We start from the raw sequence: 24756 nt of genomic DNA on the forward strand, positions 1-24756 counted from the left end.
AAAAATCTACTTCGAGAACTCACTAAAACTGCGTAAACCAAAATTGCCTTGAGTTTGCAACCTCTAAAATTTCTTCAAAGTTCTTGGCATGACTTAAGGTTAAACATAAAAGCGTGGAAAACAGTGCAAGTAAATCCATATTTTTGAATATCGAATTTTTTGTGTAAAAGAAATGCATGCAAAGCAAGGATTTATCTGACAGGTACTGTAAGATAAGATAGATTTAATGAGATTTACTTGTATGTTGGGAAGCCAAATCGCACCAGCAATGATTTTCCAAAGACAGGGTCTGCTTGCAACCACTATCAACACTGCACAGAGTTCAGGCAGATGAACCGCTGCGTTACAAGCCTGAATCATGGCTTTATGTTTGACCAGAAGAACCATGGTGGTATCTACCAAGATGAAAACTCCAGCGAGTGCAAGTCCACTGCCTTGTGTTTAATTTTATCTACCAGCAGAACCAGAGGAAAATAACATGTGAATCAACCTGAATATAAAGAAATCCTTGCATCCTACCGTATCTGACTCAATTTTCAGCAATCCTGGGCTGAACATGGGATCTAACTGCCATGTCTTATAACTAATTATTCCTTACTCATCTCTTCCTTGTCATACACGTAGAGGCTGGGCAGAGAATGGATTGAGAGCAGCCCTGAGGGGAAGGGCCTGGGGGTGCCGGTTGACGAGAAGCTCAACATGAGGCAGCAATGTGAGCTTGCAGCCCAGAAAGCCAACCATGTCCTGGGCTGCATCAAAAGCAGTGTGGCCAGCAAGTTGAGGGAGGTGATTGTCCCCTTCTGCTCTGCCCTTGTGAGCCCCCACCTGAAGCACTGCATTCAGCTCTGGGGCCTCCAGCACAAGAAGGACTTGGAGCTGTTGGAGTGAGTCCAGAGGAGGGCCATGAGGATGCTCAGAGGGCTGGAGCACCACTCCTATGAAGACAGGCTGAGGGAGTCGGGATTGTTCAGCCTGGAGAAGAGATGGCTCTGGGGAGACCTTATAGCGGCCTTCCAGTGCCTAAAGGCGGCTACAGGAAAGCTGGAGGGGGCCTCGTTATCAGGGAGTGTAATGATAGGAAATGGTTTTTAAACTAAAAGAGGGGAGATTAAATTTAGATATTAGGAAGAAATTTCTTTACTCAGAGGATGGTGGGGCACCAGAACAGGCTGCCCAGAGAAGCTGTGGATGCCCCATCCCTGGAGGTGTTCAAGGCCAGGCTGGATGGGGCTTTGGGCAGCCTGGGCTGGTGGGATGTGTCCCTGCCCATGGCGGGGGCACTGGAACAAGGTGATCTTTAACGTCCCTTCCAACGCAAAGCATTCTGTGATTCTGTGATCTGTCACGAACAAGAGAGGTTACAAACTGAGTGTTATCTGGGGGGGCTCTGGTTCACCAACCCATGGTTTCTGAAGTAACTAAGGGAGCAATTTTAGGCACTAACAGATTAGCAGAGCTATGCACACGCAGATGGCAAATGCAGTCACACAGCCAGCTCCTGACCTTGCACAGATTAATATAAAACCAGAGTATTGCCACCTGTTTTAAATCAACTGTAATTAACAAGAAAAAAAAATATAAAGAGTGAGCAGGAACAAAAAATAGTACAGGAAAAAAAAATGCATTTGAAAAGTATGTGTTAAGCTTTAAAAATCTAAGAGCTATTCTGAGTAGATGAGTTTTCTGCTCATTCTAGCTTCACTCTATTCTTTTAACACTTCCCCAAGTTTTCACAGGAGTACACTTTGCCAAAATATTCATTTTGAAACATATTTTGCTTCAATATTTTATGAGCCATTCTGACTATTTGAGGGAATTATGCATTACAAATATGTTGGATCTTTGATTAGGATCAAAAAAAATAAAGATTCTTAAACTTCATTTCCTAGATTCATAGTTATGTTTCTAACTACTTGGTTATATTCCCAATCACTCTGAAGACCCACTCGCTCTCCTCTAAAGACTAGAAAATAATAGTCTAATTAAAGCTTTTCCTTTCCTTTCCTTTCCTTTCCTTTCCTTTCCTTTCCTTTCCTTTCCTTTCCTTTCCTTTCCTTTCCTTTCCTTTCCTTTCCTTTCCTTTCCTTTCCTTTCCTTTCCTTTCCTTTCCTTTCCTTTCCTTTCCTTTCCTTTCCTTTCCTTTCCTTTCCTTTCCTTTCCTTTCCTTTCCTTTCCTTGTAGACTGTAATTCATGCTGGTATATTTAGAAGTAATAAATCTAGTGCAAGTTTGTACACTCAAATTCATTTTAAGTTATAAAGACCCATCTTCAATAGCAAAATTGGTGGAAATTTGTAACCACAAAGGGTGTTACATGCCTAGTCTTAGATACCTGTGTTTGAAAATACCAGCTAATGTGGTGTTTGAATAGAGCTTACGTATTTTGCCCTTTTTAGTGCACAATGTTTCACATATAGTTTATCTTAGGCATGATGATGAATAGATATGTGAAACCCCTACGGACAGCTAGCAATATTGTCTTTCACAGTAAGTGATCCCTTCAACGTCTCAGATAAATTAAAGAGGACAATGAAGACATAATGATGAATAGAAGACAAAAGAGTCCAAAAGAGCTGACAGCTCCCAGCCATTCATTATGTCTGATGAGAAAAAAAAATACCAGTGGTGCCTTAAATTAAAGAAGAAATGGAGGAGAACAGAAGACGAGTGTTGAGAGAAACCTAGCAGTCAATGGACAACCTTTTTTGCCTTTTGAGTCTGTCACACAGAAACCAATAGACTGAAACAAAGAAGATGAAAAACAGGTGATGGAAAGAGGAGATAGGTAAAAGACATATCAGTTGTAATCCATGAGGCACGAAAACTTTATTATTTTATTTCTGTCTTCTCAGCTATACTAATCCTGGTTTTGAAGAACATGAAAGAGGAAAACAAGACAGATCCAGAGTTACCTCCATCTTCAGTTGGTGAATCCCCAAGGAAAGTCAACCTTGACCCTTTTAATATTGTCCTGTTCTTGAGGGCTCCACAAATCCTTACAAGAAGGCAACAGCAGAGGCTCCTAACTTAAAACTCATGGAGGTGTGATTTCCCTGTGAGTGAAATGCCTCTTGCAAAGGGTACTTCCAACAGCAACCAGACGTCTCCCAGCAATAAGGCCAGACCCTCTATTTTTCCACCTCTCTTCCTGATTGAAGTGCTCTTGTTGCATCACACGCTGAATTCAGAATTGCTTATCAAAGCCCGTGGTCCTGCCCATGAGGTGGGCTTTCATGGCCAATGGGAAAAGGCACAGGTTCTCACTCAATACTGGCTCAGGGCCAGATTCACACAGCTTTAATTCCACCATCAAGGTTTTCACCCCGTTTCCCACAGGTTAGCCACTCTGAGAGTATTCAAGCATGTCCCATAACAGGAAGCAGGTGTACTTTTCTTGACTACACAAGGCTCAAATGTAGCTTTGTGTTTTCATGTTTGTGTGATTTGTTTCTTAATTCAATGGCCTACTTCCACAATCCAGCTGTTATTTTGCAAAATTTATGTCCCTGAAACCTTCGGGGCATGCTAATAAAAAGATGATTAACTTGCTGCACTAAGATTCCTTGAAGCAAGAATTCTGTGTTCTTGTTCAGCATGTGCCACATTTTCCGCTGTGATTTATTTCCCGCTGCTTGGAACGGGCAAACCACAGTTACCATCTTTCTTCATAACATCCTGAGTGCAGCAACTTTTGTATTTATGTCCCCTTTATACTTAGATCTTTAAGCACCCTTTGGAATGGATTCTTCTTTGCAGAGCCAAGAAAGAGCAATTCGCATTTATTTTCACAATTATCCTCCGAAGTGCACACCTTTTGCTTGCTTAAGGTCTCAAACAAACAAACAAACAAACAAACAAACAAACAAAAAACAAACAACACCAAAACCTCTTTTGCTTTGCAGGGCATCTATGATTCCCCCTGTGCATGTGCCTTGTGGATATTCTGGTATTGGTGTTTGAACCCTTTAGCCATGTTGAACCTGGGGCATGTCAATGAGAGGGAGAGGGAGAAAAGGCTTATGCTCTTTGTGTGCAATGTCACAAAAATGGACAGGCATTGAAGGACCTCATGTCCTGGTGACCATGGCTAGGGGAAGAAGTTAGTCTGGAAAGGCCAGGTAGCCCGGCTGTTGCCTTGGGCTGCCTAATGCCTTGGCATCTGTGGTAACATTATGAATGATCACTGGAACAGCCAAGGGCAAGCGTTGAAAGGGTAGGAAAAACTGAGAGGAAAAATACCAGAGTGTAAATGAAAGGTCATTTAATGTGAGATTTCCTGGCTTTGATGTGTGCTTGCCCTCCAGCAAACTTGAACCCCGTGACCTTTTTGAAAAAGTTGTGACAGACAGGGTTACTCTCTGGGCTGATTATAACCGGGAAGGCCCAGAGAAGGTGATCAGAAGAACTACAAAACATTAGCTACTGAATGTCCTTTACCCTCTGTCAGGTGTGCAAAGACTTTAGTTCTTAGTCTGCTCTTAATTATCCGCTGTTAGCAAACAGTTCTGAAAGCAACTCCAGCGTGAGAGAAGTCTGACCTCCAGTTCTTCTGGTTGCTTCTTGCTCCCATGGGTGCTCAGACATGATGCTGTGTGTCTGTCCGTCCACTTGGAGAACGAGGAGCTAAGAGTAAGCCTCTCCTTTCCACCTCTCATCTCTGTGGAGCTCTGAGAAGAAGCTAACATATTTATAAGGATCAAGTTGGCTTAGTGGCTATAAGGATCACTGGAATTTGGTCATTAATACACATTAGGAGTGGAGAGAAGGCCAATGTGTGAATTTTATAATTTTTCTGTGGTAGAATTTGGATCCAGCAGCATTTATAAAGTAGCAGTTCCTTTGTTCTGTTTTCTCCTACACTATTACTTAAGCTACACTGCTTATTAGCTAGATATCATTTTGCTACAGTTATACCGTACATAAACTATTCTCAATTAGTTTCAAATGAATTAACCATCTGTTTACTGTTACCAAGTTATGCATCAAGGTTGAAAGACACAGTCCCACAGGGCACTGTCAATTTTCTGCAACAGCCTAACACTAGATTGCGACACTGCAGTCATTTTAAGGAGCTACAGAATGCCATTAGATACCCTAATTTTACAACAAATGTCTTACTACAGAAGGCTTTCTGGGTGCCCATTTGTCTTCTGTTGCTTGCGAAGGCAATTTTTTTCCGGTCATAGTGCCACAGTTGTATTTTCCAGGTGGAGGAAGTGACTTCTGCCACTTCAATTACATGAAAATCTCTGTTATCTGACAGTAATACAAGGCACAGAACATGTAAGTGAACCATATAAGCCTTTTTCAAGAAAGAACACACATGCAAGGACAGGCTTTGTGAATTTACTTCCACTGGAAAACTAATAATGATATGTCAAGGTCTAGCTACATAAATATTTCCCTTATAGCTCTTTCTTTGCAGTTACCAATGGCCATCTGGAACTTTGATGCTGAAATTTTATGGCACAGCTTGAAACAGGCTATTTTTGCTAACTGTTTGAAGGAAAAAAGTCCAACTACTCTGAGCTTGGGGAAGGAGCATCTTTCATGTTGCGACTTAAAAAAAAAAAAAAGTGAAACAACTGGGTCAAGAAAGTTGGACCAAAATAGTCCTTAGTGAAAAGAACCTTTCACTGTCTCACTGTCCACTTGGAAAGACTTTTTTTCCCCCCCCTAATGAAATACGATAGATTTAAGTCTAAGCAGTGTAAGTTTTCATTTTTTTTTTCTTTATGGATCTTTTGGGACCCAAAACAATACGTACTTTAATATAATTTCAAGTTCATGACAAAAATTTCACTTGGCGGTACTGTGCCTAGGAAGCACCCAGCAGTGTGAACTGTCTGCTCTTTGACATGAAAACTTTATAATCACTGCAAGCTCTCCTGCTAGAAGACTTTCTTGGCACATATGGCTACCCAGCCTAGCATCTCCTAAGATGCCCCCTGCAACTGTTTTAGATACCTCTGTAACTTCTAGGAAAATCAGGAAGGAAAGAAGCTGAATTTTCGTTGTCAATCACAGCAGGTAACGAACACAGAAACCAGCTCCATTTCCACACGGCTCTTGTGACAGTGTGCTTTCCCAGGAGGATCTTCCACAACATCTCACCTGCCTCAGGGTGCCCACAATGTGGATGTCAACATCTGATTTACTCATCCGAACTCTCTCTGTAGGTAGCAGGCTCCTCTAAAGCCTGGCTCCCGTGAACTGTTTTAAACGCCTGTGTAGGAATGAGGAGACCCAACACTTTTAACAGGGCTGTTTCTCTCATGTGAAGGCTGAAGACCCACCTTTAATTTCAGCTGATGACACTGAAAATGAGGATGCCAACAGCTGTACAAAGGGGTCCCACCAAGTGTTCTCTCCAGCTGCAGGGATCTCAAGGTTTACGGGGTTAACTCCTCTGCAGCTGTGTTAAACTGGTCCCTTGTTCCTATGCTGTAGGATACACAATGAAAAAGACTTAGTGTAAGGAACAAGCGAGCCAACAGCTCTGCCTGTGCTCTAATAAACAATGGAGAGTAGGAGAAAGGTGTACCTTTGTGAAGCAGCTGAAATCAGGCTTTTCACGTTATTCTGCTTGATTGAACACAAATATTTCAAGCAGAGAAAGGAAAAAGTGCAAAAGAGAAGGTCCTTTCTATCTTTCATAATGTAGCACTGTATTCCAGAGAGTGGTTGACTGGCTTAAATGTTCAGGAATGGAAATCATCAAGTGTAAACAAAGAGAAGTATGTGTGCTCTGCATGTCGGAAATCTAGGCTAAAATACCAGTTTCAGAAAGATGCTTCAGCATTTAACAACATAAGCAGGTGCCTTGCTATCAAAACCACCTCTGTTGTAGCACTGCAAACACTGGTTTTACACTGGCCCTAGATGACTTTCAAGGAAATCTGCAGTAGAGATGGAAACAGCTCAATCTAACATTTTAACTGCATGATCAACCTTCCCTCTAGCAAGCAACGCAATTATCTAGCTAAACAAATAACCCTTAACAAATCACCACAAAGGAGGCTCAATATTCTGCATCACCGTTACCTGATTTACAGTGAACTGAAGATGCAAGCTAAAGCAGGGAAGGGCCTATAATTGTACAAAAATCTCATGGACTGGGCTTTGGCTTTGAAAACTTCAGTTGTAAACAGGGTTCCTTTTACCAGCATTCACCAATACACTGTAAAGATTGAGAAGGTGGGATAGAGAAGAGGAAAAAGGTCAAGACAGACAAATTAAGTTTTGGCCCATCTCTACTGACCCAGTGTAGGGTAAGCATAGATGAGGCTGGCCCCAAACCCATTCATTCTGCTTTGTCTCCAAACTTCCCAGCTGGTCTACATCTACAAAGCACAGAGGCAATAATCACCAGTGAGGAATACCAATGCAATCCTCTTTCTGACTCCATCAGCTGCTGAATCCAGTCCACAAAAACAACATCTTTTGGCAAACTGAAGTTGGGTAAGGAACAAGAGCTTTGACTCTGGTCCTAGAGCCCCAGCAGCAGATGCTAGATGTGGCCCATTCTATCGTAACAAACACGATCACACAGTTAAGGAGAATATAAACACCTCAGCTGCCAAAAGTTTAAGTAAAAAGTAACACATTCATTATTGCGATTGTAATTTTGAATTGTACATTTATGTTTGGGTTTGTATGTAGATGGCAGATGATGACTGTTTTCTGCTTCTTTCCTTATTCCCTTATTTATACTCGCATGCCTCTCCAGTGACAAGGGGAAACAAAAAAAGGAAAGGAAGAAATGAATAAACACATACATGGCATTTTGTCTTTTTTTTTCAGTGAAAAGAAAATTATAATAAATTTCAAATCAAAATACGTGTTTAAAAATAATAATATTTCCATCTCGGTTTTGGATGGAATGTTTTGAACCAGTTCTAATCACAACGTGTTAGTATGGCATAAGGATCTAATTTCACACCGACAAGCTATAATAGACATATACAAGTACCTAAGATTGAAAGAAACATTTTATTACATTTGGGAAAAAAAATGGTAGGAAAGCATAACTGCCTTTTGAATTCTTAACAATCCATTCTCAAAAGTGCAATACTATATTTAATAGTAATATGCACTGTTGGTTAAATAACATGGGGCATAAATTCCTAACAAAAACAACACAGTCTGTAATGATACTTTACTAAAAATATCAGTACATAAACAAAGATGAAAGGTGCATTTTTGAAGATCCCTGTGTGTGTTTTGCCGGATCCTTTTGCCCCCATGATGTAGTGTCAGTTCTGGGGCAATTCCAACTGCAATGTTTGCTAGTTTCCTATGAGCAGCTATTTTAGACCACACATTAATCTTGGAATAATGTCCATCACTTCAAATCTGCCTGAAGTAGCTTCTTGTATGAAATTATAATAACTCATGCTCTAAGAACAGAGATACCCTTGGCAGATTGGGATGGATGGATGCATAAATGCAGGTACACAGTCATACGCCATGGAAAGTCAGATGATGTCTTGACCTACGCCTGCCTGGTTAAACCTCCTTTTAAGAGAGCTATTTACTACCTCTCCTATAATCAGACATTCAATATGGTAAGAAGAGAAGGGAGATAAAGTGAGCTCTGAAATATGACTGCTCTGCTTTGGAGGGCTGATCAGCATACACCAGAAAGTGGAAGAGTACACTAGCTTAGACTTGACATTTCATCTCAGAGTTTATTATGACTGTGTCTAGTTCAAGGGACACCATTTATTTATCCTCAACTTTCAGCCCCAGGGTTTGATGTCAAAGGAAGAAGTGGCCTCAGAAAGAATAGGGGACTACCACTCGGTGACCCAGACATAAACAGCAACCCCTTTTATATAAGAATATTTTGCACACCATTTTGACACAGAATAAAATGAAAATTTGACAGGGCAGCAAACAGAAATACAGCCCCATAAAAATTTAGGTTTGGAGGGAGGCGGCAGGAAATAGGCTCTTGGTAATTTCCAAGTTATTCGTTCTTTTCTACGCAAGGTTATTGTGGTGCATTTCATTTGAGAATGGCTGTAGTCCTGCCTGGTTCAATAGGAACAGTTTCCAAGAAAACTAAATGTCAGAGCGGTGCGGCTTATTGGTTTTGCTCAATGTAAATTCACTTTTTATGCAACTCTGAATAATAATGCCCTGCTCTGTGTCAACATGATGAATTAACTTCCGTGGCTTTGGAGGCGGGGGGAGTGAAGGAAAGAGAAGGAGAGATAGGGGAGCTTCCAGTGCTAACCTGGCACCGATAATGGCACTGTCTGAGATTTAGCTCTACATGACAGGTCTGGAGCTTTAAAGAGGATTTAGCACGCTGATGACTGTGGCTTATTTTCTTCCCCATTGCTTTACGCGGCTAGCAAGACTGCTACTGGCTGAACAGCTCATTTTCCCTCCTTCACTAGGCTGAACACTGGCACAGACGGCCGTGCAGGTAAGCCAGAAGGAAATAGAAAAGAATATGGGAAATCTCAACCGGCAGCATCTGAAACCATGTCATGCTGTCAAGTAAGATTACGTTCAGATGCACAATTTATTTTAATAGCCTAGTGAAAACTCTCATTTACTGTCCAGAAATGTGATGTTCTCCCTCAGGCAAAATCCACTGACCCCAAGGGGAGCTTTGCTTCAATACAGAGCCCAGCACCTGGCCCAGGATCTGTAAAGCAGTGCAGCTGAAAACCACTGTTTGAAGAAGGATGTTTTGGTTTGGTTTGTTTTTCTTATAGAGGTAAGAAACAGCACGGGCAGGAAAAGAATAAGAATCCCGGTGACTGCACATTTGATAGACGGATTTAATAAATAAACATCTGGCTGAATGATTCACCTCAGCTAGAATGTAATGAGGACAGTTTCAGGTGTGTAAGATACTCTTTTCCTACATCATAACTACGATGGGCTAAGCCATGTTCTCAGCTGCCAAAGGTCAACCCAGAGTAATTCCAGTGACTTACTTTGTCATAATATGATGTCATTAAACTGGACTTCGAATGTGAAAATGGAATGATCAAGGAGAAAGGGGGAGAATGGCCTTTATCTTCCTTCCCCTCTGTTTTCCTACTAAAGAAAATTCTCCCAGGGAAACAGACTGCCTTTTCCACGCCATACCTGACTTCACCTTTGCTTTGTTTCCATAGACTGTAAAAAGGCTGGGGGAAATGTGCTGCCTCTTCTGGGTGCAATTAAATTCTGAGCTGCGAGTTCATCCCTGCAGGAATGGAAACCGGGAGGTGTCCAGCTATGAGTCTGTTGTATAGCACGGATCCACCCGCACCCCATAGCAGCTCCTACAACTGAGCCCAGGGATGCAATGAAGAATCCTTTTCAAACAAAACTGCGGCTTCTCTTGCTTCAGAAGCCCCAGCACCAGTGTTACCATTGCCATGGCAGCTAAAGAAGACAGGAATCAATAAGAAGCAGTGAGAGCCCTTTTGGTACAGCCATCCCTGCAGAGCACAAGTTGGCACTGGCTCCGGCCTGTACACACAGTGACAGTCTAAATAATAAACTTGCACACTCGTTTTTTTATTTGTCCACAGTAATCCGGCCTCATTAAGTGTAAGAACACGCGTTCAATGAGTCAAGGTCACGCCAAGAAGGAACCTGCTGTTTGCTGCATCTCTGCCTCGCCATTAGTGGCGGTGGACAGCCCAAAGAGAGGGAGGTAATGGCGTGGAGAGCCATTCTTCAGGCTGCTAAAAGCTGCCCTGGGGAACTGCATTCCCTACCTCAGCGTGCAGTACCAAAAAGACACAAACACCAAACTCCGTGCTGGTGGTCATTAATTGCATCCTCCTTGTTTGCTAAGAGCAGAGCACAAAACACCTGCACTCTCATCCGTGCGAGCGTGGAGCAATTCCTGCTGCGATGGAGTCCGCGAAAGCCCACTCCAGAACAAAGGAAGTGCAATCAAACGCTGTTTCTGTGAAACTGGGGCACAAACATCTCAAATTGGGCATCTAAATGAAACATCCCTTCTTAACATTGTGTTTCTGTGCCTCATTTTCCCCTGGTGCAGAGCGCCATTTCACCTCCTCGGTACCTTGTGAAGATAAATTCATTAATGTTTGCAAAGTACTCAGATGCCGCAATAATAAGAGCCGCAGAAGTGCTCCCCAGGAAATTAATAACTCTGGCTTCAAACCTGGATGTGAATGATGTACAGTTATGGGAGGAAGGGGTGGCATAATGAACTACTAAGATAAAATAAAATATTGATTCATCTGAGCAGTGTTGACTGAAATCTTCCCTCATTTAAGACAGTTTTGCTTTGCACCCTTAAGGGGCTTCTCAGTGTAACTTTCACAGTTTTAGAAAAGGAAAATGAGGAAAAAAAAAAGACTCCAGCTTAGAACAGTATCACACAACTGCATGGACAGCCACACAATCCTCTGGAGAACTGGGATCTTTAGGTCCTTGACCCTTTCAGGTGCTGTCCTTTATGTGGGACAGGCACAAGGGAGAGGGAGGGGAGTGAGGAACACTCAGCTGTGGAAATCCTGTTTTCTATTTCAAGTGCTAGGGGGGATTAAGTCTAATGATGACAGGCTCCTCCCCTGACCTTGCCTTACCTGATCTCTTCTGCCCAAGCCCTGCCATCCTCCCTTTCTCCTGCATAGTGTCACCATCCTTTCTTCCCACTCCCACTCAATCCTCCTCAGCGCCTCTGTCTTGCTGTTTTATTTCCACATATTCGTCTCTCTGCCCCACTGCCAGTTCCTCCTACAGATGAACCAGATCCCAGCACTGCCCTTTCTCTCGTTTCTCTGCCTGAGTCGACCACCTGGATCCTGGGCACAACCTTTGCATCCCTGCTCTGCTGACAAAATCCTAGGAGAGCTGAGCTGCAAAACTTAAAAAATAAATAAATACATTGCATGTGAACAAGGGCTTCTTGGACCAGAATGCAGACTGATCTCGGAAAATTCCACTGAAATGCAAAAACCTTTAACCTTGAGTGCCCTCAGTAAGTCCCTCTAGGCTTTGTCCTGCATCCATCTCTCTTCCTGACAAATTTCCTGATCTGTGATGAGGAAGGCCCACAAAATATTGGAAGATACCGTAACTTCATGAAATATGATTTTTTTTTCTCTGGATCTTTATTCTTTTAGAAACTACTTTTACTGAAATGAAAAAAAAATACAGAAATTGCAACAGAGATTTTCTGGATTGGAAAATTTCACTTTGAATGGTACCAAAAAGGCTTTACTGAGAGAAGCATCTGGCAATCTTTACCAGGCTGAAGGTCAACACAGTACTTCTCTGTGCTGTTCTGCATTCAGGAAGACTCTAACCCACCAAATAGCATCAGGAATTTGAATCTTTTCACAGAAGCAAACAAACCATCAAACAGGGGAAGTCCTGTAGAGTCTGATTCCTCACATAATTTCCTCCAAATCATTCAAGAGAAACTTCTGGTTTGTCTGTACCAAACATGCAGAGGTGTATTATGATTTACAGAAGGTATCACTGCAGACTTCAATTTCAATGAAAATTGGAAGATGTGAATGCAAACCTTTAGCTGAAAAAAAATATTTAAAGGAATTAAGTGAAATAAACTCAATAACTTATAGAATACTTTTGCAACAAATGCATTAATTGTATGCAAACTGAATTAAGTCTTTTATTAGCATGTAATTGGAGGAAATATTAATACATTATTTTAATTTGAAAAAATCACAAGTTAGAAGCTCAGAAACAGAAAGCTGCATAATTGCAACTTTAACATTAAGACTTTATTGTAAAAATGAATGTATGTAATGAACTCAGAAAAATAGAAATATAAGCTTCTGATCCTTTCCTTGTTTCCTGTACATCTGCATTGGAGTTCGCCTATTGTTATTCAACTAGCTAATCATCAGCTTTTGTTTGGTGTGATTGTGTTTTTACTCAGAGAGGCTAATCTGTGAAGACATCTGTTATTTGATAGATAATAGGCCATTGCAAGTCTCAAAGCCCTGCAAGGCGTTTCTGAAGAAGGAGAAGTAGATGCATCTGCTCCCACCAGGTAGGACTAGAACCGACCGTGCTGTGTGACACAGCACAACAAAAGTCTTTCCCTTGCTTTTCACCAAAATGCTGAAGTGAACAGGCAGTGATACAAATAAAGAGCAATTCCAGGATAGCTTGTTTGGGCTGGGAGAGAAGGTGACTTTCTATAAATTATCTAAGTTTTCATAAGAAAACAGAACATCTCGCACCAAAGAACGGGGATTTGTCTCAATGGTCACAACCAACTGAACCTATAAGGCAGGTAGGGTCACAAAAAGCAGCAGCCCACTGAATCTGGTGTTCTGCTGTTGGTAAAAGTTAACAGTAGGCATCCTGGGTAAACTGCAAATGCTTCATAATTCACTTAGAAAGAAAATCTCGTGCTGCAGCTCCCTAACTTATCCATACAGCTCAGTTCTCTACACGTTCCACTGAAAATATGCTACCTCTGCATTATCCGTGACTCAATCACAACCCTGAATAATCCTCCTCATAATGAATTTGGGAAAAAACAGGCCGTATCTTTATCTTCAGACTGCCCAAGTAACCTAGCACACAGGAGCCACATTCTGCAAGCCCCCATTCCTTACATCTCCATCACTCTGTCAGTCTGTCCTATCGTGCTGCGAACGACACCCACATTTTCAGATTTATCTTACCTAGGGTTTGCAAGATTTTTCTGGCACCTTACTTCTAAAGAAAGCTGACCATGTAAATAGGATTAACATGCCAGTAGAAGGACGATGTGTATTTGTGTACTTAGACTATATATAGGTTCTTTGTATATAGAATTTGGAATGGCATTAGCCACAAACTGCAAATTTAAGGAGTTAGTTGATTTCTTATTCCAGCTCCAACTACTTATGTATTCTGAAGAATTACCTAAACAGGAGTTAAATTTTTTTTTGGCTTGGTTTTCACTGCCTCAGCTCACAGGTCTAGAGTACTGCAGAGACAGCAGAGCTGATGCAGTGTTGCCACATTCTTTGGTGACTCATTTGCAGAGATGCAAACTGGAAGCGTGATGTGCGATGCTGACACTTTCTGCTGGTGCATATGACTGAGAGTGGTTCAGCTTCATCAGTTAGATATGCTTCCCATCCCATTTTTTTGAGGTCTCAGATATTTCCTCTCCCTTTTTGGATGAGAAAACAGGCTTTCAACTCTTTTCTCAGAGAAATAAGGATGCACCCTGCGGTTTGGTGGTTCAGTTATACACCTGGGATAGCTAGTTATCCACAAGCTAGCTAAATTCTCTACCCATCACTCTGCTGAGCACTGTAACATATGGATTCCTTCAGTGCCCTGCTAGAGCTATTCCATTTTGTATAAATAATTAACATGTCAAAACAGCAAGGGCTTGAGCCCAAGTCCCCTGCATGTAACATGAGTGCCCAGTCCAGTAGGCGACAGTGCCAATTTCTCTGACACTCTCTGCCTAATGACCCCTGAATTATTCATTTGAGGCAGAACAGTTCTAGCAGAAGCAACAGAGAGAAACAGACTGACTCTAGCCTATAATTTGGGTGAAAAGAATAAACCCCCACACAGCTTTAAAGCTCAGGTAGTTATTTCCTCCCTCTGTGCCTTGACTCGGTGAAATATCCACAACCATTAATGTTCTGAGACCTCTGGACAACATTAAACTGAGATGATCTGTTCAAAAATCCTGCACATTTTGTCAGGGACATTAAGCACAGGCACTAGATGCACAGTAGTTGAGCTAATTGAAGGTTTTTTTGCAAGGACAATTGCTGGTCTACAGAAAGAGCGAGGAGAGACAGCTGCTGGAGATGACAGGCAGGTGCCTCCAAGGCCTGTGTGTTTGGTGAGATGATTCCAGTCAATGCCACGGCACGCTCTGCCCTTGCACTTGCAGCATAAGAGCCTCCCAAATGGATGTGGAGTCCCAGTTTCACCCCGTGCATGGCAGGGTTTCAAACAGCTTAAAGGTTTGGGAACCGCAAAAGCTGGATAGCGTCTACAAATAAACCTAGATAGCATCTACAAATAAAGAAGCATCTCTGCAAGGAGCCAAGAGCTTGCGATTCCAGGCATGACAGACACACTCGAAACATCTGTGTTACATCTATGCGGTCTTTTGCAGATAAGGGAGAATGTTCTGCCAAAGATGAGAGTCAGCTGAAGGTAAAAGAAGGCAAAAGCCACACAGTGTGATGCCATGCTCCAGGGAATAAATCCTTTTTTTTTTCATCAGAGCTTATTGGATCAAGCATAGCTAAGACCACTACGTGGTTTCCCGTTCAAAGTTGTGGTTTTGAGGCAGTCAGAAGCAAAGTGGACTCCGATGGGTCTGCAAAAGGCCATCAAGGGACAATCAATAGGCAGGAGTTCCTACTCCAGGTAAAGGAGATATCTCTGTAAAATATGAAGTAACAGATCTGGGTGGAAAAAGATCCTGGAAGAAAAGTGGTGTGCATTTATGTCACAAAATGCTCCACAGATGAAGAAGGAAATACTGGAAATGAAATAATAACATAAAAGATCAACAGGAACAGCATGCAATACAGCACATCACACAAAAGTTTTTAAGCAAAGCCGCAAATATTTTTTACTTCAACAATGGATTTCCCCTCTGTTAATGCAGGAACCAAGTGCACTAATTCTTGTTTCACAGAACACCGGGGTGTCTGGAGGAATTATTATCCAGCTTAGCAGTGCAGATGAGGCAAGGCTTATCTCCCCTTAGTTTAGCTACATAAAAATTTGGAATCTCATTTGAGCTCGTTGCATAAGCTCTTTTTTAATCAATGCAAAAAGATGGGGCATCCTGGGTGAGAACTGATCCTGTCTTAACACAGTTGGGATGAAGCCCTGTCTTAAAATAGGCTGGCTCACTATCTGCAGGTGCCCATCCCAGCACAACCATTAAATGGAGGTCTAGGTGCCTTGCCCGAAATGAATGGGCCTTTTTTAGACAAAGACCTCGTGAAATAGATTTCAGCCCAACTGGTCAACGCCCAATCAGATTTGGGGATTTAATTAGGGTCAGAATTCAAACCAAGGCTTCTGGAGTCTCTGACTTTCCTTTCAACAAGGTGTTAGAGTGGAACAGACAGATGAGATTCCTCCCTATGGTCTGTCTAGAGCGCCTTTACATAAAACATGCTACTCAGGCTATGACCCAGTATTACCCAAGAGCTCTGGTTCTGCAGTAAGTTCAAAACTAAATGTGATGAAGCAGGTGGTAGGATTACCAACAAGGAACAATTTTAGTAGACAGTGGATAAATACTGTATAAGCATATGAAGTATAGAGATAGCAGAAGTAGGATAAACAAGACAAATACAGAAAGATAAAAATATAGGGAGAGTATCACAAAGATTTCATGGTACCCAGACACATTCTGTTATGGAACAGTCTTCCAAGAGAATCAGAGAAAGCAAACCATGGTGCTTTATAAATTAGATAGGTAAAAGATCTGGAAATATATTCCCAGAGTGAATATTCTAACAGGAATTTTGTGCTTGAATAGACCACGTCTTTCCCTAGCGCCCACGCTCCTATTTTATCATAGGCAGTTCAGCACTGCACTTGCTTTTCAGTCCACAAGAAATATTAAAATGAAATCTGGAGACACTGCTCGAAATTGCAAACAATGATCAATTAGCATTTCTCACCGTGCAATTTATTACCTTTCTTTTTCATGGTCTTTGTCGTGCCCTTTAGTGCCATGCTGATTTACTACACTGTTCTACTTAATTATCTCCAGTGCTTTATTTCAGACGTGGTGCTATTCTTAGCTGTATCTTTATTGGTAGCATCATCCTATTGCCTGTTTCAAAGCTATATCAGCAAGTCCACATCTGTAGTTTAGAAACAGAGAATAAGCTTTGAGTATTTGAGGAACAAGATGCAGCTGTGAATTATAGAAAGCAAACCCTAAGATTGGACTACACCAACAGGTCTGAGGGGAAAAAAAAGCTAGCAAGCAGTCTGCTCCTCTTTGAAAGGCACCAAATTATCATGAGAGTGAGACAAGACAATGTTCAGATGCCTAGGAAATTAATTTTTGCTCAGTCTTTAACACAGCTATAACAGAGTACAAGGATGCTCTCACCTATCTCACCTGGGAGCACAGGGCTATGTTTGTTGGCACAGGTGAGGGCATGGTGTGAACTGGTTGCGAACATATTCATTGTGGAAATCAGAGGGCAGACACTAATCAGCAGAGATTTCAGCCTGCAGCAGTAGAATAATAATAAAAAATAATAATAATTCTTAAAATGGAGCTCAATGGGTCTATGAAAGGGTCAGCGAGCAGCAGCTGAGACGGAAAGGGATTGGATTCCAGGTCTGTGTTCCTCCGGCCATGGGAAAGATGTTAAGTCCGATCCAAATAAAAAGAGTAACAGTGATCTGTGGTCTTGTTATTTGTGTTCTTACATAAGAGTGCTTCAGAGTATGAGTGAAATCCAAATAGAAAATTACATGAACTAAAAGTGGATTGAAAAAATACTTGTCAGAGCTGTATCTAAAGAGTAGATGTAAGTAACTAACTCCTATTAATAAAAGCAATTTGTACATTCAATGAGGCTGAGATTCTTGCAATCCAAAACCACTGCTGACAATAAGATGTAGCCCCCTGTGATGTTTACTCTCAACTATCCTACCCATAGCTGAAGCAGAAGTCTCAGTCAAGGGATAATATCTGAATAGCCTCCCCAGCAAGTATATTGTTCACGCCTAAAAGTCAGCATTTGCCAAAAACCAACCAACACTTCTACAAGACGATGAGAAAGACCTGGTGTAACTTGGATCCTGGGCACATGCTGACAGCTGAACAAAAGTTGCTTGTTTACCACTGGACATTGGATAAGGAAGGGTAGCCAAGGTAATGGGACGTCTGTTTATGCACGAGAGAAAACATGTTAGGTAGCTACCAACAAAACCACTTTGGCAGAAAATGTGTTTTTGCCTCCTTTCAGAATCCATAGAAAATTCAACTCTGTTTCTTAAATTGTTCCTCGTTTCTACGTTCTTTATTTTTGGTGCCAATTGCTGCTCCTATCTCTAACAGGGAAGTGTCAGTGTCAAAAATGAGAGACATGGTATAACTGCAAATAAAAGTTAATTACTGTGGAAATTCAACTCCAGCACTTTAATTAAAGCCTGACAAATGTATCATGGACCCCAGGCACCAGTGTGGAGTACACCCATTAGAGAGATTACTCCTCTTTCTATGGCCTCCCATGCTAACACAAAGGAAATATCAATCATGCCAGAAAATGGCTTTTCCAAATCAAGGATGCCAGGAATTATTCTATTACCTTTCTCACAGAGAATTTTCAGAGTTGTTCAGAGGGATTTTTATGCAAGAAAGCAGCATGTTAGTGTAAATTTTGGCTTAATTGCTAGGTTAATGTTAAATTGCAGCTTTTCTTTTAGGAAAAATGGCAGCTGGCAAGTGCCTTCTGTAAACCTCCGTTTCCTCCATAACTTTATGATATGTAAATAGGTATGCAGGAGACAAGTAGCTTCAAAATGACATGGGATGAAAAGGAGCGGAGGACGCAGAGATGCTTGAAGCAATCTTCTCGTAGGGAAAATTGCGGTGGGCTCCATCGAGATTCTTCAACAAGCCACGGTATTTTTTGCTGTAGTCCAAAACCAGTCTGCTGAGACGAGATATCTCTGCTGGAATCCCCATTAAGAGCAGTGGGAGATGAGTGACCCTGGCTCACGATGTGGGCAGCATCACTTTCTCTTTTGGGCTCAGACCCTCCAGCCAATTCCTGCCAGGACACCGCTAGGAGGGAGAGGGTGTTATTAAAAATACACTTGACTGCCCCAACTGCAATATTTCATCATCTGCTGGGCACTTGGAAGTACTGAGCAATGCTGACAAACTAATACAGTAAGGCTGAGCAGGACGTTTTTGCTTTTATTTGCTCAATATTTAAAGTTGTGTTTTGCAGGGGGTTGTGAGTGAACAAGAAATAAAAAGGAAACATGCTCAGATCTCAAGAGTCATTTTGTTGCTCCTTTTGCTGCTAGGATATTTAAATAAAGAACTTTCTCCTTCACAGCCTGGGTTCTCCCCCCTCTTTGATCCTGAAGCAATAATCCCATATTTATGAGATTATTTTTGTTGCCATGGAAATTAACGATGTCAAAAATGCAGCATTATAATTTTTGTTTAAGTAGGCAAAGACGCAGTCTTCTTTAAAGACAAATGTTTTCCTGACACCTCTGCCTAACTCCCCTTCCTACAGAGGTGGCAGATCACAGCACAAGAACCACGACACACGTGTGCCATGTACAGCACAACCCATGGCTGCGATGCTGATGGTGATACATTGTGATATATGGTGATATGATGATGATATACGGTGATATGATGGTGATATATCGCTTAATAACGGTGACCACCCATTGTCTCTCTGTTCAGTAAATCTACAACCCACCCAGGAACAAAGCCAGTCCCAAAGCATCCTGCTCATACATCCTGCATATGCTGGTGGCTGATAAGTTACATTGCCTGCGAGTTTTAAGTTGTGCCTCAATAAAGTATTGGTCTAAGCGCCTTACTATCTCCACAATTTTATTCTTGCAATGATTGTTGCTATTCAGAGAAAGGATGGAGAGAGGGATTCAGAAAATCTCATTTTCATCACATCTTAAAATATACAACAAGATACCAGGCATATCCAATGAGTAGGACTTAAGTGCTAAGCGGAGTCAGTGGAAGAGTTCACACAAAGCATCCCAAAAATTCAAACGTACACCCCAAAAGCACTCAGATCAAGCCCCTGTTCTGATAAAATCGCTCCTTTGGAGTGATCCCATGCTCTGGGGGAGCTGGGGATAAAACTGAATTCCTTTTCCCACTAGCTTTGCAATAAACCCTTCATGCATCCCATCCCAGGCTGAGCATGATGCGAGCAAAGCATCACAGCAACACTGCCCAAGCCCTTTGGGCTACGTCTCTTTTAATAACGTGATATTCCTAAAGGGCTTGTGCAGAAAGCAGGGGATTTCAAAACCCTTCTAATAGAAACCGCCAGTAACAACACAGGTTTCTTTTCTCTCCTTTGCTATTCTCTCGGGTCTGATCTACAGAGACCACAAGAGGCAGAACTTCCCATCTCTTCAATCCATAGCCGCATCTGGGAGACAGACAATTTGAAGCCAAGTGTGATGATGACTGCTATCATGTGGACATCTGTTTGCTGAGCCTGGCACATTTTTTTCCTTACAAATGAAAGGGCGAGAGAAGAAGCCGGTCTTTAATCATCTCTACGGATTCACTGACAGTAATACTCAGGAAAAATAAAAATCTATATTCTGGTGTATTTCATAATTTCGATTGTACAAAAAATGTTGGTTTAGCTAAAGGGAAATTCTCTCAAAGTACAAAACAGCTTCTTGACCAAAGTTTCTGTGTTTCCATACTTTGAAAAGAGATTAATTTTGCAGAACATCTCTGAAGGCAAAAAAGGGAGAGCTCATGTTGAGCAATAATTCGTATTAATGTCCCTAGGTGTTAATATCACAGTTAGTCAGCTTTCTGACCACTCACATGAGCACACAGAGAAAAGGCCATTGATTATTGCAGTTCCCAGCACCTGTCACCCTTTTGCCATAAGTGTAAGTTGCACCTGGCTCTTGGGGGTTCTTTTAGCCAGTTAACAGCTTAGTGCTGATGTTTGCAACTGACTGGATACACACACATTTCTTTTCCTTCCTCACCGTTTTCTTCTCTAGTTGTAGGTCTCCTTACTTCTTGTTGTATCCAGAAAGCAGCTGCAAGCTCCAACTCACACTATCCAGCAGCCAAGAGAACTACATTTAGCAGATTCATTAGAAACTCCTCACAAGTAGGATGGCCATCACAGGGCACTGACAGCAGGTACAGCAAGAGGGATATTCCAAGCCACCAGCAGCAGCAGCAAATTCCCATCCTCCCTGCACAACCACCACTGGATTTAACCGCCAAGTTTTAAGGGATGCTGCACAGCCTCTCTGCTCGTATGGATGGAGGCAGACGGGGAGAACTCTGCCCTGCTGCTGTATCACTTTGTTTTTCTCCTTTGTTGTTTGCCTGGTGCTGACCACTGGACAACAGAGACGATAACACCTCTCTCCCTTTCCAAATTCAGTGCCATTCAGTAAAACAGAAGCTCCACGTACCTGGGGTTGCCAAAGCAGAGCCGTTCATGAGAGGTGAACTCACAAGACGTAAAGAATTATTTCAAGTGGCCAAATTGCTTTCCTGAAATGAAAAGACCCCTCACGCTCCGAGAAGACACATTCGGCTGTGTTTACAAATGTTCCCTCAGCCAAGCTGTGATACCTGAACATGAACATGCTGCAATTCTGATAAGAGATGGAAAGATTAATGTACTCTAAGTCCAGAGGGAAATCCCTCCAGACATTGTTTTTGAAAAGCTTAGGAATCTGCTTTTTTTTTGTGTGTGTGGTTGCTGCTATTCCTTAGCAACAAAGCCAGTCTGAGCAGGGCTCTGCTGTAACACATTCCCGAAATAACTAGCAGGGCTGGCATTGTTTGGACTATCTGGGAAAAATTAATCAGGTCATTTGTTATGTGGTAGTGCTCTCCACCTGCTGACCACCTGCACGTCCCAGGGAATCCGAGAAATATCCACATACGCTCACACATCTGTGTGTGTACAGAAGCACACAGATGTATATTTGAAGAGCACTTATGAGGGAAGATTTTTTATAACTCTTTTGTGGGGGATGGAGAGAAAGCTGGAGGAGGAGAAAATAAAGGCTTTGTTCTGTCTCTGTCAGAAGACAATGAGTCCTACTGAAGTCCCACCTGAGTGCTACACCATGGCCAGCAAGAGCTGATGCCCGCGGCCTCCGGGCAGCACGAGAACCACCCCCTCTCCCAAAATGCAAACTCCACTCCCCTGGAGCGGAGACATTGCAGAGAGGAGCTTACATCACGATCCCACCTTTCTTCATCTTTACAACAGCATGGAAGTAACAGCTCCAAAAACTGGTATGCTAATACAGAAACTCCCTTGTCACAGCAGGGAGACTTTCCTTCTCACTTTCCAAAATATGCAAGAGAGACATAGTGGACCATGTCCTACAGGTTTGAGCTACTCCATCATGCTTTCTTTCTGCAAGAAACATCAGTTAAAAAAAGAGCTCCTCACAATGTAGCATCAATTCAGATTTCTTAAATGTTAAGCAAATTGCCAGCATTTCAAATATCTTTCTTCATTTCTGTTCCACGCCGGGATAAGGAATTTACATTTATTGTTTCCATGAAGCAAAAACCATACTCAAAAACTCACACCTAGAAAAAAACAAATGGCTCAAATACGCTGTTGGCCCAGGGAGTTGAGTCTATATCTCCTATATTTTATGTGTCTAAATCATCACTGCCTGTTCTGGAGATGGACAGTCTTCCTCAGTGACCAGAAACTCTACCTTGTACTCAAGAAAGAAGTTAGACCAAATGGCTATGTTTCAGAAAATCAACGTTACCTCTCAATGCAACAGTATTTTCTGACAAAGCTTGCTGCATGCCTAAATGTCCAGACTTGGTCTAATTTAGAGGTCAAATCCCAAAGCTTTGTGCCAACGGAATTATGCAAAACTTCATGCGAACTTCATACACGGAGGCAAAACTACATTGTTGGCCACAATCTTCCCATCCAACTAAACGGATTAAACTATAAGTCTCTAATAAAGTGCAGACAAGAACCAAGTGTCCAAAATTGAAGAGAACAGAGCCATGACACTGATGAGTAGCATTTAATCAGTTCCAGCCAATATCACACCATCTGAAGGTTTTTCCCTCCATTTTTCAGATTTGTGCTGCCGATAATGAGCTATTACGTTACACAGAGCAGTGTCACGGTACATTCAAGGTCAAAACTGGACAGAGTTTGGCTGAAAAATTACCAGATTTAGAACTCTTTCTACTCTGTGCTAAGAGTACAACTGTATCCCAACAGAAGGGAGTGGAAAGCAAAGAGAAGCATAAATCACCTGGGAAGAGCTCAACACGCATGCTGCCTTTCTGCCGTAACACACGCTGTGCCTGGAGGTGCAGTCTAGCCAACCACGTATAAAAACCATTTGTAATTTTACATGTTTTTCTCTTCATAAAAGAGCTCTGTACTTCAGTACTGAAGAAGTAATGCAGGGCATGGATTAAGGCACCACCGGTGCACGTTCATCACTCCCTGACGTGCTTCACAACGTGCCTCAGGCCTGTTCAATGAGCTGCCATGGACACCGAGGGTCCAAATCGATCTGCACTGCCATACATCCACCATACCTCACAGTGCTTCTGTCACAGGATTTGTCCAAACGCCGACCCTGTCCAGCATGACGGTGCTTTTAGGAAGAGGCACATGGCTAAAACACCGGGGTGTATGGGGTGCACCGGGTCTCGGGTGCACCACGAAGTGTGGCAGCCGTGAATCAGCTGACAAGTGAATCACCTTGCAAATTAAAAGCTAGCTGTTAAAATCTCTTCGCCTGACAACCTTCAATTACAAAGACTTTATTCACACCCAAATTAAATGTAGGAATCTGACTTTCAACTGCTAATTAGCCGTGGAGGATATAGTTACATTTCTGTTATGGCATATTATACTTTCTGGTAATTGTTATTTACCCCCACTGTTTTGAAACTATAATTTGATACCAATGGTAATCCATTTCTATAAGATTAAAAAAAAAAAACAACCACAAAACAATAAGAACAACAACACATGAAGGTCCAGGCATCTCTTTTGCAAAAAAAAGGCACTGCAAAAATAAAATAGCAGGTCTTTGGTGGAAATCAATGTATATCTATTGAAGTCAATGGAACCACATTGATTTTTATATATGCTAGAAATCTGCCCCAATGTTGTTTGTATGTTATACGGACAAAGCAAGCAGCCCTAGAAGTGTTTATAAGAGATACTCTTAATGATGGAAGGAGATAAAAATACAGGGGAAAAGAGAGGGAAACTTAAAAAAAAAAAAAAGAAATACAACCTTTTGGTGACCTTTTCCTTGGTAAAAGAGCAATTTCATTATTGTATCACATGGAGTGTTATTAACATAAGTAGCATCAATGTCTCCTAAAACCTACTTTTCTGTTCTGATGGTTTATTCCTTTTCTTGTGTATTTAGCTAAGCTGGTGCTCAGAATTCCCCGCCCTGTAAGTCAAAGTCAAAGCTCAGTAAACAAGGCTGTTTACTGTCTTAATCTGAGCTATGTTTTATACTTGTGCTAATTATAGAAATAAACACACATTATACATCAAGGAAATATAAAGAATGGCATTGGATCAGTTTCTGTTCTTGCTAACACAGAATTTATAGGGATTTTAATTTATTAGACTGAATTCCTGTTTCATGAGCCAAACATCAGACTCTTCAATAACTAAAAGTTACACTGCAAAGAACATTAACTTTACTGCAATATGGCATTTTTGCAATGAAAGAATCAGTATTTTGCTTTAAAAAAAAAAAAAATTGATCTTTTTTAATAACACCAGGCTGTAATATCCACTAGCATATGATCTCAGAAGATTTGACACTATCAAGCTGGTGAGTACATTAAACACTAAAAAGCCATTGAGAGAGGAAAATGACCCTTAATGCTTTATTTTCTTTTTCATGTCATTGAGCTGCAGTAGTGCTCCAATTCATTTTCCAAAGCTTACATGTATATTCAGAGGAGCCTGAGGCCAAATTTCACCCCTTTCTAAGTCTCCGGTGTAATTATTATTGATTTCAGGAGGGTCAGATTTTTGCTTT

The 24756-nt window shown here is 41.6% G+C and overlaps 1 protein-coding gene across 8 annotated transcripts in view; it reads right to left on the bottom strand.

Annotated features, from left to right (window-relative positions):
* The window catches only part of TMEM108 (transmembrane protein 108), a 225761-nt gene that overhangs the window by 74649 nt on the left and 126356 nt on the right, over positions 1-24756 (bottom strand). The window contains exon 1 of one of the 8 annotated variants that reach the window (XM_027450159.3): positions 2913-3149. The exons of the other annotated variants lie outside the window; for them this stretch is intronic. The gene's annotated coding sequence lies outside the window, so the exon portion shown is untranslated. Of the gene's footprint in view, positions 1-2912; positions 3150-24756 lie in introns of those variants that run through there. 8 annotated transcript variants of the gene reach the window in all.

The sequence above is a fragment of the Anas platyrhynchos genome, chromosome 2 (assembly GCF_047663525.1).
Source record: "Anas platyrhynchos isolate ZD024472 breed Pekin duck chromosome 2, IASCAAS_PekinDuck_T2T, whole genome shotgun sequence".
NCBI lineage: Eukaryota > Metazoa > Chordata > Aves > Anseriformes > Anatidae > Anas > Anas platyrhynchos.